The 17,647-nt window shown below is 40.3% G+C and overlaps 1 protein-coding gene across 4 annotated transcripts in view; it reads right to left on the bottom strand.

Moving 5' to 3' along the window:
* The window catches only part of LOC131472439 (protocadherin-1-like), a 160,123-nt gene that overhangs the window by 73,509 nt on the left and 68,967 nt on the right, over positions 1-17,647 (bottom strand). The gene's annotated exons all lie outside the window — the stretch shown is intronic.

Consider the following 17,647-nt stretch of genomic DNA (forward strand, 5'->3'; position numbering starts at 1 on the left):
TCTTTCTCCAGAGGTTTTCAAGGCTTTCAAGGCTTTTCCAGGCCTGCAGATGGACCCCGTCTGTTTGTCTGTCTGTTTATTTGTCTGTCTGTTTGTTTGTTTGTTTGTTTGGCGCTCGTCCCGCAGAGCGGCAGCATGTTATCATGAAGCACATTGGTTTTTAATAGAAGCAGCAGGCTGAACACGCACTTTACTGCTCCATTTACCGAGTGTTTCAGGGGGTGGAAGGTTCGCCGGCCGACTCTCCAGCCTTTGATGGTTTTGTAATTGAAATGCAATTATCCTCCAGACGCTGCACACACACACACACACACACAGAGTGCGAGCTAAGCACTGCCAAACAAACAGCGTCCTAATTCAAAGGTACACAGCATGCGGTCAAACGTTTCAATCACACCTGACCGACCGGCCCGGGCAGATAAAGAGCCTCTCTGGCTCAGCAGATACTCCGTCACCATGGCGACCGCGGCAGGGCCTGGCCCGTGAACCAGACAAACCGGCAGATCAGTGCCCAGATCGGTCCGATCTGACGCTCCACAAAACCGCAAACAAACATCACACGACGTGGTTTTGTGTTTCACCGTCGTGTGAACGCCTGGACTGGAAATAAAACAGAAAATGACTTCAGAGCTTTAAATTCCCTCTGCACGCGCTCAGAAACAGCCGCGGCGACTGCGAATGTAGAGAAAGGGGAGCCTCGGTGGACGTGTCCTTTAAACTGTCTGTGTGTGGACACTGTGGACACACTGAAGCTGCTGCTGCTGCTGCTGCATCAAACGTGTGGCTCCCTGGAGCTGCAGGCGACAGACTGCTGCTGCTGCTGCTCTTACTGTTGCTGTCTGAATCTGAATCTGCTGAGAACCACGAGGACTCATTCACAGTGAAGACAAAATGGCTGCCAGCAAAACACATTTTCAGCCACTCAGTTTAAGTCTACGACATGTGAAGAACACGTGTGCGTCTTTATCTCACTGTTTTCCAACAGGAAACGGGACTTTGTGAAGCACTCACTCTCCCACACCAAAGCCCATGGAAAAAATCAGTGATTTTAACATCACAGCAAATCACAGCACACAGGAGTTGTTGATCCACTGCTGCCTCCATCACTAAGTTCTAATGTCTTATTTTGTCAATTCGGCTTTTAAAATCTTTTGTTTAGATTTACTTAAGCGACACAAAGTGACCACACGAGGCAGCAGAGGACCAGCAGCTCCTGTGTCGCCATGAGCTAAAATCACTGGTTTTCTCTATGGGGTTTGGTGTGGGAGAGTGAGTGGTTTCCAGTGTCCTCACTGAGGTTCTCGGTGAACTGCTCCTTTAAAATTGGATTCCATTTCCATATGAAATGTCAGATTTTAAGAGCATCAGTGATAATAATGACGGTAGTGTTTAAGTAGCGGCGTTTAAAGGCCGGGTCTCAGGTGCGGAGCGACACTCGTCCTCCTCTTCGTCGCTGGATTACATTCACGTACGCGCTCTTCATATCTGCAGCAGACATCTCTTTATGCTCTCAGGGACCGAGAGCCTGACAAGTGTGAAAAACACTGAAGTCATAAAAGCTTTGGGGAAATATTGGACTGTGATGCAAAGAGGTGAAGAAAAAACAAAACATGCAAACGCAGCAGTTTGGTTTAATTTTAAAGCCGACGCAGAGTTTTTCACTCTGGCTCTCTGTGGAGTCACGCCACAGACAGACAGACAGACAGACAGACAGGTGGAGAGACAGACTGGTATTAATAAACACTTAATAGGACAGCATTAGGAAATAAATCACACAATCTATATTTACACAAACAAACAAAGAGCAGCCAATCGTTCAAATGACTGTCTGTCACCTTCACACCCACACACACACACACACACACACACACACACAGACACACAATACCTGTGTGTCTGTGTGTGTGTGTGTGTGCTCGATTTAAATAGAAGTGCAATCTCAGCAGGTTGCATCATGGGGAAAATGGAGCAGATCATAGGAATTTAAAGACCAAACCCCTCCTCCACCAACACAGGCCCCGCCCACTTGCTGCCTGTCCTAACTCTCATGGCGATCAGTCACGGCGACCGTATGAATGTTTGTTCCTCTGGTCCAAAATCTAAGGCTCCCATTTGTTCGGCTTCAGTACAAACGTTCACTTGGACTCTCGGATGAAGTGACTTGAGGGACACGTGGAGGACGTTCGCGTGGATTCACAAATGAACGGAGAAGATTTACGAACGATAGCTCGCCAACATTTACAAGACATCCTTTCAAATTTGGTACAAACTTGTTCACGTTGGAGATTTTTGATGGTTGAAACAAATGGTCGTGGAGATCTCATCGTAGATGATGGATCGATGGAGAAGAACTACAAAAACTGAACATCTGACACAAACGTTCACTTGGACTGAGTTGACCTCTTACGACACATTTCCTGTTTTGTGAGGGAATTTTATTGCGAACACGTTCACAAACGTTCGTATTTTAAGAAGGAAAGCGGTCAAATTGAGCTCAAACGTTCACTTGGATTCATGGATTAAGTGGAGATAAGTTTGAGTCGTCTACAGTCAAAGTTTAAAATCACTCTTGGTCTTTTTTGACCCATGAATGACACATTTCAGGAAGGAAAACGGTCAAATTGAGCACAAACGTTCACTTGGATTAAGTGGAGATAAGTTTGAGTCGTCTACAGTCAAAGTTTAACATCACTCTTGGTCTTTTTTGACCCATGAATGACACATTTCAGGAAGGAAAACGGTCAAATCGAGCACAAACGTTCACTTGGACTGAGTGGAGATAAGTTTGAGTCGTCTACAGTCAAAGTTTAACATCACTCTTGGTCTTTTTTGACCCATGAATGACACATTTCAGGAAGGAAAGCGGTCAAATTGAGCACAAACGTTCACTTGGACTGAGTGGATTTGGAATAACGTGACCTCTTACGACACATTTCCTGTTTTGTGAGGGAATTTCATTGGGAACGCTTCAACGGAATTGTTTCAAATTTGCCAAAAACGTTCACATGGATTCATGGAATAACTGGAGATGATTTGACAGTCAAAGTTTGACTGTTGGCTCTAAAAACACCACATTTTTGTATTTTAAGAAGGAAAATTGAGCACAAACGTTCACATGGACTGGGTCGAGTGAGTCTGTTTTGTTCTTCTTCACTTGTATTATCTGAAGAACAAGGAATAAATCCTTGAAAGCGTTGGCGTCTGAACAGAGAAGATAAATAAAAGTGAACTCTCGGTGACTTTTGTGGACGATTAACAGAAGTTGCCTCATTAGCATTTAGCGTCCTCCATTTCCTGCACATTAGTATTCCACGTGTGGACTTTCCAAACGTATATAATGACCACGCCGCGATGGCGAGGAAGGTCGGGAATTAAGAATTCAAGGATTCATCGCCGCCGTCCTCACAGGAAACCGTCAGCGCTGCACTTTCAGGCGGAAGTTTCCGGAGTTTAAATGTAAAACAAGGAGGCGTGATGAAGACGAGCCGCTTTCCCTTGAATCCATAATAGCGTGACCTTCATCGCCGTCGCCACGCGGGGGAAGAGTGTGAGGGCGCGTAGAGCGTGCGGCGAGGTGGAGGAGAGGAAAGTGAGAATGAAAGATTTCTCTCTTTTTTTAACGTGACGGGAGATGAAGCGGCGACTGATCTGTGATTCTGTCAGAAACAGAGAGATGAAAACTTTATAACAAAGAAGAAGAGGGAGGAGGAGGACGAGGAGGAGGAGGAGGAGGAGGAGGAGGCGACTTCACACTTTTAGTTTTATTCAGCGAGTTCAGGAGGAGGAAAACAGGAAGGGATTCAAAACTGGAGGAGAGAAGGGAAGGATGATCGACAAGCTGTAAAAGAGGAGGAGGAGGAGGAGAAGGTGGAAGGTGAGGAGAGGCAGGGAGGAAGGGAAGAGAGGAGGGCGAGGATCCAAAAGAGGAGAGTGAGGAAAAAGAAGGAGCAAGAGGTTGATAAGAGGAGCTGACCTCCTCTTCCTTTTCTATCACCTCCTGCAGGAGGATGAAGAGCTGGGAGAGGAGGAGGAGGAAGAGGAAGAGGAGGAGGAGGCCATCACTGGGCCACATTGTTCAGAGATGATTAAAAAGCAGTGAGAGGAGAAATGCACGACGCCTCGCTGGCTGTTTGTCAGCTGAGACATGGAGAGGGAGATAACTGTGTGTGTGTGTCTGTGTGTGTGTCTGTGTGTGCGTGTGTGTGTGTCTGCATGTGTGTGTGTGTGTCTGCATGTGTGTGTGTGTGTGTGAGATCCTCATTACCTCCCTCTGTGGGAGATAAGAGGGTGTGAGGCTGCATTGTGCATGCTTATAAAAGTCTGTCCTTATCAAGTATGCACACACACACACACACACACACACACACACACAGACACACACACACACACACACACACACAGCTGGCAGCTATAATTCGACACAACTGTGTTGAATCCGAGTGGAGAATGAATGAGGGAGGAAAAATAGATGTGGAGTGAGAGGATGAAAGAGGGGAGGAGGAGGAGGGGGGGGTGAATCTGGAGGTGGAGAGAGAGCGGAATTATGGGATGGAGAGGGAAAAATAATATTTTTGAATTTGTAAACCACTCACTCTCCCACACCAAACCCCATAGAGAAAACAAGTGATTTAAGCTCGCAGGGACACAGGGGCTGCTGGTCCGCTGCTGCCTCGTGTGGTCACTTTGTGTCACTGAGTTAAGTCTAAATGAAATGTTTTCAAAGCCGAATTGACAGAATAAGTCATTAGAGGTCAGTGATGGAGGCAGCAGTGGATCAACAGCTCCTGTGAGCTCCTGTGAGCTGTGACGTTAAAATCACTGGTTTTCTCTATGGGCTTTGGTGTGGGAGAGTTGACGCCTCACACACTTCATAGAAACATGACATATTTGTCACTGAGGAGCCGGGATTATGATTTATGCTGAATCCATATTTTATTGAACATTTCAGCGCGTGTGTGTGTGTTGCTGTGTGTGTGTGTGTGTGTGTGTGTGTGTGTGTGTGTTGCTGTGTGTGTGTGTGTGTGTGTATAAAAAGTGCTGCCTCTTGTTGAAGTGTGACGTTGATGTGCTGATGCTTTTGTTTCTTTGTTTGAAACTGTATCACTGCATCTGTCACTGAGCATCAGTGTCTCACACACACACATACACAGACACACACACACACTCACACACTCACACACTCACACACACACACAGGTTTGTGCAGCTACTCTTCTCAGGACTCTGCACTGACTTCCTTTCATTTAAACAGACGAAACAATCGAACCAGTGCCTCATCAGGACCAGGTTTTGGTCTCTGTGGTCAGTGTTTATGACAGAAAAAATGTCCTAAAGAGAACACCCACTGGTCTGGTCTGGTCCCGTCAGTCGGGGCCAGTTTAAGTGAAAAAAAAACATCAAAATAATAATATTTATGATGATATTTCACATAAAAAACCTACAGAAATAACTCATTAATAACATGAGAGTCAGCGGTGGGCCACATGTGGCCCGCGGGCCACGAGTTTGACACCTCTGGATTAGACTTCACTGAGAAATCCACTTTACTTCCACAGCCACAATCATCAAATGTGAGGTTCTGCCTCATTAGGACCAGGTTTTGGTCTCCACGAGGACGACTGGTCCTGACAAGGTCAGTGTTTATGACACACACACACACACTTGTACTTGTACATACATGTTTGTGAGGACCACAGGAAATATGTCGGTTAAGACCTGGTTTTAGGTTCAGGGTTAGGATCAGACGCTCAGTTGTCATGGTGAGAAATTAGGTTCTGCCTCTTTAGGACCAGGTTTTGGACTCCATGAGGACCACAGTGCTTATGACAGACAGAACACTGTCCTAAAGAGGTGACACATACCAGAACACACACACACACACGTAGCTGTCAGCCATGATGGATCTGCGGTGTGTGTGTGTGCGTGTGCGTGTGTGTGTGTGTGTGTGTGTGTGTGTGTGCGTGTGTGTGTGTGTGTGTGTGTGTGTGCGCGTGTGTGTGTGTGTGTGCGTGTGTGTTGTGTTCAAAGCTGACAGCGACACACTGACGCAGCAATCTAATGAACTCTGAGGCGACTCACACACACACACACACACGCACACACACACACACGCACACACACAAGCACACACACCTGAATAAATCTTCAACAGGAGTTTGTGAGGAAGAGGAAGAGGAGGTCACATGACCATACATGAAGTTCCTCCTCACACGCAGATGAATAATAATCTGTGGTTTGGTTTATTTTGATCTTCATGACATTTTTAAACATGTTTAGCTTTAAAATGCTTAAAAAAAAAGACTTTAAATTGTTAACGTTTGATGCAGAAAATGATAAAAAAAAAAGGAGAATTTTAATAGGATTCTTCTCTTTGTGACTCTTTGATAGCAGCGACTAACTATTTAATAACATATTTAATATTTGAATATTTTCAAAGTACTTTTTTATTCCGTGTATTTTAGGACGTTTTAACATGTGTGTGTGTGTGTGTGTGTCCGAGGACGACAGGTGAAAAATAGCTTATTGGCTCATTCTGGTGCTTTTATAGTAATAATGATTATTATTATTATTATTATTATTATTATTATTATTATTATTATTATTATTGTTAATGTGCATTTTCCCTGTGGATTAAACCAATTTTGAAAAATAAATAAAGCTGCAATCGCAGTTACAAGGTACAATAAGTGTCTTGGTAATAATGTTAGCATGTTAGCCGCAACATTTAGTTATGAGTGTAAATAAAAATAGTGACGAAAAGTCCTTAATTTGGACGTAAACAGATTTATTTGTGTGTTTTTAAAAGAGAGACCAACAAGAAAACTGCTTTTGAAGTTTAATTTGACTAAAACGGTGTCAAAATGAACCGTAATTTAGCGCCCGAGCGTGGATTACGCTGCAGATTATTTGTTATTTCATTATTTTCACGTTTTCAAAGCCCTAACGTGACACAAAAACTCACGCATCAGAAAATTGACGCGTGAAAGTGGCTTCGGTAAAATGTGCGTTGGAAAAATTGGACGTGGGAGGGGCCAATAATTTGGATTGATTGGATTGAACGAATTGAATTTTTGGCGAATTTTTGCGCCTTTAATGCGATTTTCTTCAATGGTTTTTTTCTTTAATGGCATTAAAACGTTTGTCTTTACACAATTTGTTCAAAAAAATTTCCATTGATATTTAATGGATTTCTTTCCATGACACTTTATCTGTAAAGGAAGTTTGCGGAAAACGTGTGTGTGTGTGTGTGTGTGTGTGTGTGTGTTTATTCATGCGCTCATTCATTCATTCACTAGAGCTTTTATTTTTTACTGAAGAGGAAAAACTTGAATCAAGAGGTAAAAAAAAATACAACACAAAGTGGGATGAAGTGGTTTCCAGCTGACAGCTCTGGTATGTTAATCCCTGAAAACTCCTCCCCCTCCTCCTCCTCTCAGGTTATAATTGGCTCCAGGACAAAAGCGAGGGAGGATGAAAGAGGACGAGGTGAATTTTTGGGGTTTGATTTGCTCGTCTGTCGTCCGGTTTCAGAGGAAACTGTGATTTCCAGTTTTACAGGTCGTGACTCAGAGTTATTAGCGCGACGCTTCGGATTCTCCCTCTGAGGCGCCGTGTCTCCACACACACACACACACACACACACACACACACACACACAGAGGAAGTCCAGCACCGCCACGTGAAGTGGGTCAATTTAAACTCTTAGCTCATGAATCAGAGACTTTATAACGGAGGATGAGCCGTTTCTAAAATAAGACAAATGGACACATTCAGAGCGGCAGACACTCATTCGCCCTCCTTTAAAGCTGCAGTACGTAACGCTGCAAAACAGGGCGGAGCTTGACGGACGACCACGAGACTCTGGATTAAAGGTTCAGAGGTGGAACAGGAGGAGAACGCTGAGCCGAGATCAGTGAGTCGTCTGCATAGAGGGAGAAGCAGCGGGATTTGGTTTAATCCCGTTAATCTCTAACTCTGATGCTGTGTTCACGCTTCTGCCGGGCCGAGCGGCGCCACAGACGTCTGCGCCTCACGCTCCACTTTAAAAATGTTCAACTTTAGCGACAAAATCACGGAATATGAATATTTGTGTTTTTGAATGTGGTTTTAATTCATTTCAATGGGAAAAAAATACACAAAAAACACTGAATATCTCAGAAAGTATAAAATATTCCAATTAGAAAACTACCAACAATCATGTCCTGATCAAGATGAATGTTTTGAAGTTTAAATGAAGTTTCTCTGATAAAGTAGAACTAGTGAGAAGCTGAATATTTGTGTTTTTGAAGATTGTTTCCATCCATTTTCAATAGATAAAATTATGAAATATTCCAATTAGAAAACTACCAACCATCATGTCCCGATTGAGCTGAATTTTTTGACGTTTGAATGAAGTTTCTGTGATAAAATTAAGAGGTACAAGTGAGAAGCTGAGTATTTGTGTTTTTGAATGTGGTTTTAATTCATTTCAATGGGAAAAATACACAAAAATCACTGAATATCTCAGAAAGTATGAAATATTCCAATTAGAAAACTACACACAATCATGTCCTGATCGAGATGAATGTTTTGAAGTTCAAATGAAGTTTCTCTGATAAAGTATGTAGAACTAGTGAGAAGCTGAATATTTGTGTTTTTGAAGATTGTTTCCATTCATTTACAGTAGAGAAAATTATGAAATATTCCAATTAGAAAACTACCAACAATCATGTCCTGATCAAGATGAATGTTTTGAAGTTTAAATGAAGTTTCTATGATAATGTAGAACTAGTGAGAAGCTGAATATTTGTGTTTTGGAAGATTGTTTCCATTCATTTTCAATAGAGAAAATTATGAAATATTCCAATTAGAAAACTACCAACAATCATGTCCCGATTGAGCTGAATTTTTGGACGTTTGAATGAAGTTTCTGTGATAAAAGTATGAGGTACTCGTGAGAAGCTGAATATTTGTGTTTTTGAAAGTGGTTTTAATTCATTTCAATGGGAAAAATGCACAAAAAACACTGAATATCTCAGAAAATATGAAATATTCAAATTAGAAAACTACACACAATCATGTCCTGATCAAGATGAATGTTTTGAAGTTTAAATGAAGTTTCTCTGATAAAGTATGTAGAACTAGTGAGAAGCTGAATATTTGTGTTTTTGAAGATTGTTTCCATTCATTTTCAATAGAGAAAGTTATGAAATATTCCAATTAGAAAACTACCAACAATCATGTCCCGACTGAGCTGAATTTTTGGACGTTTGAATTAAGTTTCTGTGATAAAAGTATGAGTTACTAGTGAGAAGCTGAATATTTGTGTTTTGAATGTGGTTTTAATTCACTTTAATGGGAAAAATACACAAAAAACACTGAATATTTCAGAAAGTATGAAATATTCCAATTAGAAAACTACACACAATCATGTCCTGATCGAGATGAATGTTTTGAAGTTCAAATGAAGTTTCTCTGATTAAGTAGAACTAGTGAGAAGCTGAATATTTGTGTTTTTGAAGATTGTTTCCATTAATTTCAATGGGGGATAATTCACAAAATCACTGAATATCTCAGAAAGTATGAAATATTCCAATTAGAAAACTACCAACAATCATGTCCTGATCAAGATGAATGTTTTGAAGTTTAAATGAAGTTTCTATGATAATGTAGAACTAGTGAGAAGCGGAATATTTGTGTTTTGAATGTGGTTTTAATTCACTTTAATGGGAAAAATACACAAAAAACACTGAATATTTCAGAAAGTATGAAATATTCCAATTAGAAAACTACACACAATCATGTCCTGATCGAGATGAATGTTTTGAAGTTCAAATGAAGTTTCTCTGATTAAGTAGAACTAGTGAGAAGCTGAATATTTGTGTTTTTGAAGATTGTTTCCATTAATTTCAATGGGGGATAATTCACAAAATCACTGAATATCTCAGAAAGTATGAAATATTCCAATTAGAAAACTACCAACAATCATGTCCTGATCAAGATGAATGTTTTGAAGTTTAAATGAAGTTTCTATGATAATGTAGAACTAGTGAGAAGCTGAATATTTGTGTTTTTGAAGATTGTTTCCATCCATTTTCAGTAGAGAAAATTATGAAATATTCCAATTAGAAAACTACCAACAATCATGTCCCGACTGAGCTGAATTTTTTGACGTTTGAATGAAGTTTCTGTGCTAAAAGTATGAGGTACTAGTGAGAAGCTGAATATTTGTGTTTTGAATGTGGTTTTAATTCACTTTAATGGGAAAAATACACAAAAAACACTGAATATTTCAGAAAGCATGAAATATTCCAATTAGAAAACTACACACAATCATGTCCTGATCGAGATGAATGTTTTGAAGTTCAAATGAAGTTTCTCTGATAAAGTATGTAGAACTAGTGAGAAGCTGAATATTTGTGTTTTTGAAGATTGTTTCCATTAATTTCAATGGGGGATAATTCACAAAATCACTGAATATCTCAGAAAGTATGAAATATTCCAATTAGAAAACTACACACAATCATGTCCTGATCAAGATGAACGTTATGAAGTTTAAATGAAGTTTCTATGATAATGTAGAACTAGTGAGAAGCTGAATATTTGTGTTTTTGAAGATTGTTTCCATTCATTTTCAATAGAGAAAATTATGAAATATTCCAATTAGAAAACTACCAACAATCATGTCCCGATTGAGCTGAATTTTTGGACGTTTGAATGAAGTTTCTGTGATAAAAGTATGAGTTACTAGTGAGAAGCTGAATATTTGTTTTTGAAGATTGTTTCCATTCATTTCAATGGGGGAAAATTCACAAAATCATTGAATATCTCAGAAAGTATGAAATATTCTGATATGAAAAAACTAAGCCATAATGTCCTGATCAAGATGAACATTTTGAAGTTTAAATGAAGCGTCTACGCTGAAGTATGTTGAACTAATAACCAAACAAGAAAACAGCGGGATAAGAGGAAGAACTTAAAAAATGGCTGCCAAAAACAACATGTGTGTGTGTGTGTGTGTGTGTGTGTGTGTGTGTGTGTGTGTGTGTGTGTGTACATTTGTCCTGTGAGCTCAGGTTTCTCCTTCAGTCCCTTTTCTATTTTTTCTCCCGTCCATACATGAAGATCATAAATCACAGCGACTTTCAGGACGTTTGTCTCCAGCTCAGCTACAGTGGGCTGACTCTGTGTGTGTGTGTGTGTGTGTGTGTGTGCAGGTGTACCACACGGGGGGGGCGGGGTTTGTGAGGTGAGGAGGCCACTGCTCTGCTCTCATACATACATACGTACGGGTAAAAATAGTCACCGCGGTGGCGACGGCGGCGCAGTGGGAGCGATGATGAGGAGTGTTTAGGTCGACTCGATTGTCTGGGAAACAATAGGGGGAAGGAAAACCGCGACGGACCGCCGCGTCACGGTGCGTGTGAGAATAAATATAATAGAGAAACAGGAAGGAGAAGGTTCTGGAAACAATTCAGCTGAAGAGACACGTCGTCCGTTCTCTCAACAAAGAACCTTTTTAGACTTCTGATCCAAACTGACGGAATATGGTTTTAAAAGAAAAGAGAGACTTAATAAAAGACTCACTTCATAAAATCTACGTCAGTATAAGTCTACGATATCTGCGGAACACGTTCACGTCTTTATCTCACTGTGAGACACACTTTTCCAACAGGAAACTGACGTTTTCAAACCGTAAACTCTCCCACACCAAACCTCATAGAGGAAATCAGTGAGATAAAGACGTGAAACTGTGTCACAGCCTCGTGTAACTACACTGTAAAAACCCTGACGTACGCAAACCATGCGGACTATGTGAATTAGTGGATTAAGTCTAAATTTAAAAGTGTAATGCCAGTTGTTCCCCCTGCGCTGCCTTTAATCCAGGTGATAATCTGATGCTTGTAAATCTCCCACAGAGATACTGACGGACGCTTCATGACCACTTTCCCCTCCTCCATAAAGACACAGGAAGTTGGCCGTCAGCCATTTTACAGCGTGTCACGTCGTCCGAGCGGTTTACGACGACGACGACGACGTCGCGCCGGCTCTGAAATTTAATCTCGGGCGTCACGTTTGTGAAATGTGTCGCCCGCTCCTCTCCTCTTTAAACCTCTGCACACGCAGGGATGACAACGCCGTTAAAAGTGAGGGGCGGGGGCGCGGCATGCACGCCGCCGCCTCCACCTGCCACCGACATCTGCGCCGACATCTGCTTCCACCGCACCACGGCGCGGAGACGCCTCTGACGCTGGAGCCGCTAAAAACAACGCAGCCTTAAATCTTAAAAACAGCTGATGATTTATCGCCCTCTTCTTTCCTCTGCCAGCAGGGGGCGCTTTGTCCCGCCCACACCTGACACACAGCATAAGTAATGACTGAATAGCATCTAGTTTTCATTTAAATAAACATTTGATTCAATTAAAACTCAGTGTTCATCTGTTAAATCTGAAATAAATCCAGTTCAATCAGGTAAAAATGAACACTGCAAAAACAGCCACGGTAAAATTAAGTCAAATTTTCTTAGAATTATTATTTTTTTATAGAAAATAAATAAATAAAACATTTTAGAATTTATTTAAAGATTCTTATTGTAAGAGAAAAATAATCTGATAAAAATTACTCAATATTGTAAAATTACTTAATTTTGCCAAACTTAGTGAATTATTCATATTTTCACACACACACACACACACTAACCCTTTCATAAAAGCCATTGTTCAAGCTTGTTATTGGTAACTAAAGCCTAAAATAAGCTGCAATATCTAGTTAAAGGCTTATTTACCCTTCTTGAAACTCCGTTTTTTACATTTTCAAATCTGAATATCGCTGTGAAACAACCATAATTCAAACAGATCAAGTAAACAACTTATCACACGTCATTTCACAGAAATGTCATTCTCTGCGTTTTTGACTGAAAAATATGCCTCACATTAACATTATTAGTCCGTTTACTATTATTTAAAGCATAAGATCCAAATAACATGTAAATATTAGGCCTTGAGAGTTTGTTAAAGCTCATCGACAAATAGTCATAGTGACAAAATTAATGCAAAGAGCTATAAATTAAGAGTTTATATAATTATATAGTTGGATTATTAAGTTACACTGTAAAAAATATTTAAAAGGCAAAAATATAAATGATTTTTATTTTCATATGTTAGATTTTATTGACTTTTTTAACGTTTTTATTGATGTAAAATGTCCTTCACGTGTGTTCATTTGAGTTTGCCGACACAGATTATTTGTATGAGCCTGAAAGAGAAGGTGGAATATTTATATACATTTGTACAATAACCTCATTCATATATTTATTTCATTTATTGAAAATAAACAAATCGCTGCATCTGCACTTTTTCCTGGTGTCGTACAAAAACCCGCGAGGGTTGGACACGAGAATAAAGAATCAATTCAAATCTAATTATTGCTCGTAGTGTGTCGAGTGCTGAGCTGATGTTTTCCTCTGTGTGTGAAAGTAAAAACACTTTCATACACGACTGGACTTGTGTTCACTTCTCTTTGGTTTTTATAGATTGTGCGACGTTGCCGCTCTCTCTCTGAGGGTCGATGACAATGAAACAAGGGAAGATTTCCTGTGACAGAGAAACAGAAATAAAACTGAAATAAATCTGAAAACTGCTGCGGGAAATTCAAGTTAAAGTTAAAGTTAAAGTGAAAAACTGCAGCTGCAAGTCTGGAATGTTGTTTAGCAGTTAGCAGGGTTAGCCAGTTAGCCTGCTCCTGTGTGTGTGTGTGTGTGTTAGCCAGTTAGCCGCTGGGTTCGACACAAACAGACGTCTCCACAGGACAGGACAGTGGACGCCGGCCAGAGTTCATTAGCATCCAGTCTGGATTAGCTCTACTAGCTTTTGCCAAGGACCTGCTGCAGCGTTAGCCAAAAGAGACAGAGGGGACAGGCTAATGCTAATGCTAGCGCCAAGTCTAATCAGGCCGGAGCAGACAGGACGAGAGGGGGAGAGAGAGAGAGAGAGGGGGGAGACACACACACACACACAGAGACAGCAGCTCGTCCTGAATCTCAATGAAGGAGAAGAAAGTCGTTGATAAACGAGCGAAAAAGTCATTTATGAGTTTGAGACTTCACTGTAAAACAACCACGACTAAAACTGCTCAAATATGTCCTTCACTCATTCACAGAGACTGAGACAGGTGAACTGGTGAATCATCGGGCGACCAAATGATGACGAGTTTTATTCTCCATTTATTTATCTTTTTTTCCTCCTTCCATCTGATGAAATATAGCGACTTAGGTTTGCTAACGAGATGTCAAGTACGTTCATTACAAGCTAGTTTTGCTAACGAGGTGTCAAGTACGTTCATTACAAGCTAGTTTCGCTAACTAGGTGTCAAGTATGTTCTTTACAAGCTAGTCTGCTAACGAGGTGTCAAGTACGTTCATTACAAGCTAGTTTTGCTAACTAGGTGTCAAGTACGTTCATTACAAGCTAGACTGCTAACGTGGTGTCAAGTTCGTTCATTACAAGCTAGTTTTGCTAACTAGGTGTCAAGTACATTCATTACAAGCTAGTTTTGCTAACTAGGTGTCAAGTACGTTTATTACAAGCTAGGTTTGCTAAGTAGCAAGCTAGTTTTTGTTCTAGCTAACAAGCTAACAACTGGATGGATAAACACATTACTCATTATTTTACTTCTTTTTTTTATTTAGAGGAGAATAGATGATAAATGATAATGATAAATTCTTTAACTCTAAACAGAAAACAGTGGAGAATCCTCTTCTCCAGGTTCAAACTGTCCCGGGAATCAAACTACAGACTCACTGCTGACTTCCTGTCTGACCGTTTCATGTTTGGTCAAAGCAAACTTTTTAAAAACAGCAGCAGTTAGAGGAGGAGGAGGAGGAGGAGGAGGAGGAGGAGGAGCCGGGCGGAGGAAAATAATACGACTGTGATCCAACAATCAAACACACACACACACACACACACACACACACACACAGTGGGATCAGACCAAGAGAAAACAACAGGTGGTGACACTTCACCAACGTTTCAGTTACAGCAACAGAGGCTCCGCCCCTCATACACACACACACGCCCAGCACCTGAGGACATGTTCACCCTCACAGACAAACATCAACACAACAAAAGACTCACACACACACACAGTAACTGCTCAGTCAGCTGACCTTTGACCCAGAGCAGGGCAGGTGTGTGGGAAATGAGGTCACACACACACACACACACACACACACACACACACCATTGTTTAATCAGAGTTACAACAAAGCAAACGTGAAGTTTTATGTGAAGAAAACTTAATGACGTGTGTGAGTATTTGTCTTCGTTGACCTTTGACCTCCCCCCTGCCAGTAAACCTGTGGTTGTAAAATGTAAATGTGTCTGAGTTTCACTTCCTGGTTCCCATGACAACCTGAAAACTTCAGGTTAAAGCTGGTATCAGTAAGTTTATAGAGCGAGCTGCATTTTCCACTTCCCGCCCCTTTCTAATCAAGCTCCGCCCTAAACATGAGACGTGTCATGTTTTGATTTAACTAAGGATGTTGTTATGTTGTTTTTGGAAAAAAAAAATAGTACAACATTGTCTTACTAAATGTTTAAAAATTATGTAAATTTAACTTTTTTTTAAGTTGTGGCAGTTTTCAAAAAGTTGATAACATAGTAACTCTTTTTGAAGTATTTTTAAAAAAAAATTAGAACATCAGTCTTTGTATTTTTAGAAACAAAATTTTTTTGTAAGTTTGAAACAGTGTTTTTGTAAGGTTAGCAGTTTTTCAGTGCTATATTTTGTAAAATGTTTAAAATATGTACAAAGTTGTTTTGTAAAGGCAAAACACAAAATTAAAAAAACTAAATTTAAAACTTGTAAACCCTACTGTTTTTTGTGTTTTTTTCTAAATTCAAAACCATTTTTTTATCAGGTGAGTTGCTTGTTAAATTAAAGTTTTGTGTAACTTTAGTACAATTTTTGTCACATCTTTGGAAACATAGATACAATTTTTGTAAAATAATAAAAGAAAATCGAAAATGTTTTAACTATAATACAATTTTTTATGGAAATTGTTTATGTTACATTTTGTCTTTGGAAACATACGTTTTTTGGATTTGGCTAAATCTGGCCAACATTTAGTAAATTTTTCTGGTTCTTGTAAATCATGTGTTTTTTGTAAAGTTACTAAAAGATGACGCGTTGTCACCGTTCCTCTGCCTAAGTTTCCTCGATGTCTTTCCTTCTTAACTTCATGACGAAATAAACCAATTATCTCAATAATGTCACATTCTTGTTGCCGCGTCTCAATTTAAAAAGAAATAAGTCGCTCGTTAGGGTTCTCGGCCGTTTTCCCGTTCCTGAAGAATTCAAATATAATGAGCACAAAGTGACGACTTTCTCCTCAAACGACTGAGAATGAAAAGCACAACATCACTCGGGGGATTAGTGGCAAATTTAAGGCTAAAATACCAGCGGGAAAACACAGAGGAGTTGAAGAGAAAAAAGGTCTGTGGGTGTAATTAAAGTCAGAGAAGCAGCGGAAAACGTCCGTTAATCTGTCGTCGGAAACACGACGCTGGCTTTTGTCAGGCGGAGGATAATTTAATAACAACGTTCGTTAAGATGCAGAGACAAGGAACAAAGGAGTGTGTGTGTGTGAGAGGTTTAGAAGCAGGAAGTCGTCATTAGTGAAGTGCGATACGACCGAACTCTCATATCCGATCATTTTCCCCTCGTTCGTGATACAAATCACAATAAAACGCCGTTATCTGTAAAAATGATACGACACAAACGATGATTAATCATAAAGGAAACGACCACAGGAAACAGTCTGTTTCTTATCACAGTCTGAACAACCAGGGGTCAAAGGTGAAGAAAACCACAGGGCCGCTACTAGGCACTCTGGGGCCCTCGGGCAAAAAAGGGGCCCCCTTGTCCCCCCCTTTGTATTGTTCTCTTTTTTTGACTCACTGTTTAATGCTGTGTATATATGTGTATAAATATGTATATATACATATTATAAATTAATCCAACAAAATGTGGGATTAAAAAATAACCACGAGAATTAACAGAAAAAAAGTGCTAGCATAGAAACTGGTAGCCTAGCTAACAGAAGTTGGTGGAAGTCTCAACTCGAAACATCTGAAAGAATTTGCAAAGCTGATGATTGGATCGTCTGTGTTCAGGGGGCGGGGCTTAGCCACAGTTCAATTTGACAACACCTCCCTCTGCTGGTACCTTGCGTCGTTAGCATTAGCTACCGGCGCTAAAGAAATAAAGCAGGGGATCATTAGCATTACATTTTTATGTAATAACAAAATGTGTAGAATTATTTTGTCGGCAATTTCCGGCAAACGGGAATCATGTTTACTAAATTTTACGCACTGCACCTTTAATAAATTAGCATAATTATTTATTCTTCCGTATTTTTTTGCAAGGGAATAATATTCATCACGCTTTAAACAGATTAATTAGTGATGACCACCAGGGGGCGCCAACGCTGACGACGTAGATGGTCATGTGAGTTGGGGCTGAAGCGCGTATGAAGTTTGTAGCTGTGACACGAATAAATGAATAAAATCATTAAAAAAAAAAAAACCCATTAACCCCCGGAATGCTCCTTTATTTTACCGCCTGTAACCACGGCAACGCGTTGACAGACAGTCAAAAGGCAGAAACACAA

The sequence above is a fragment of the Solea solea genome, chromosome 14 (assembly GCF_958295425.1).
Source record: "Solea solea chromosome 14, fSolSol10.1, whole genome shotgun sequence".
Lineage (NCBI taxonomy): Eukaryota > Metazoa > Chordata > Actinopteri > Pleuronectiformes > Soleidae > Solea > Solea solea.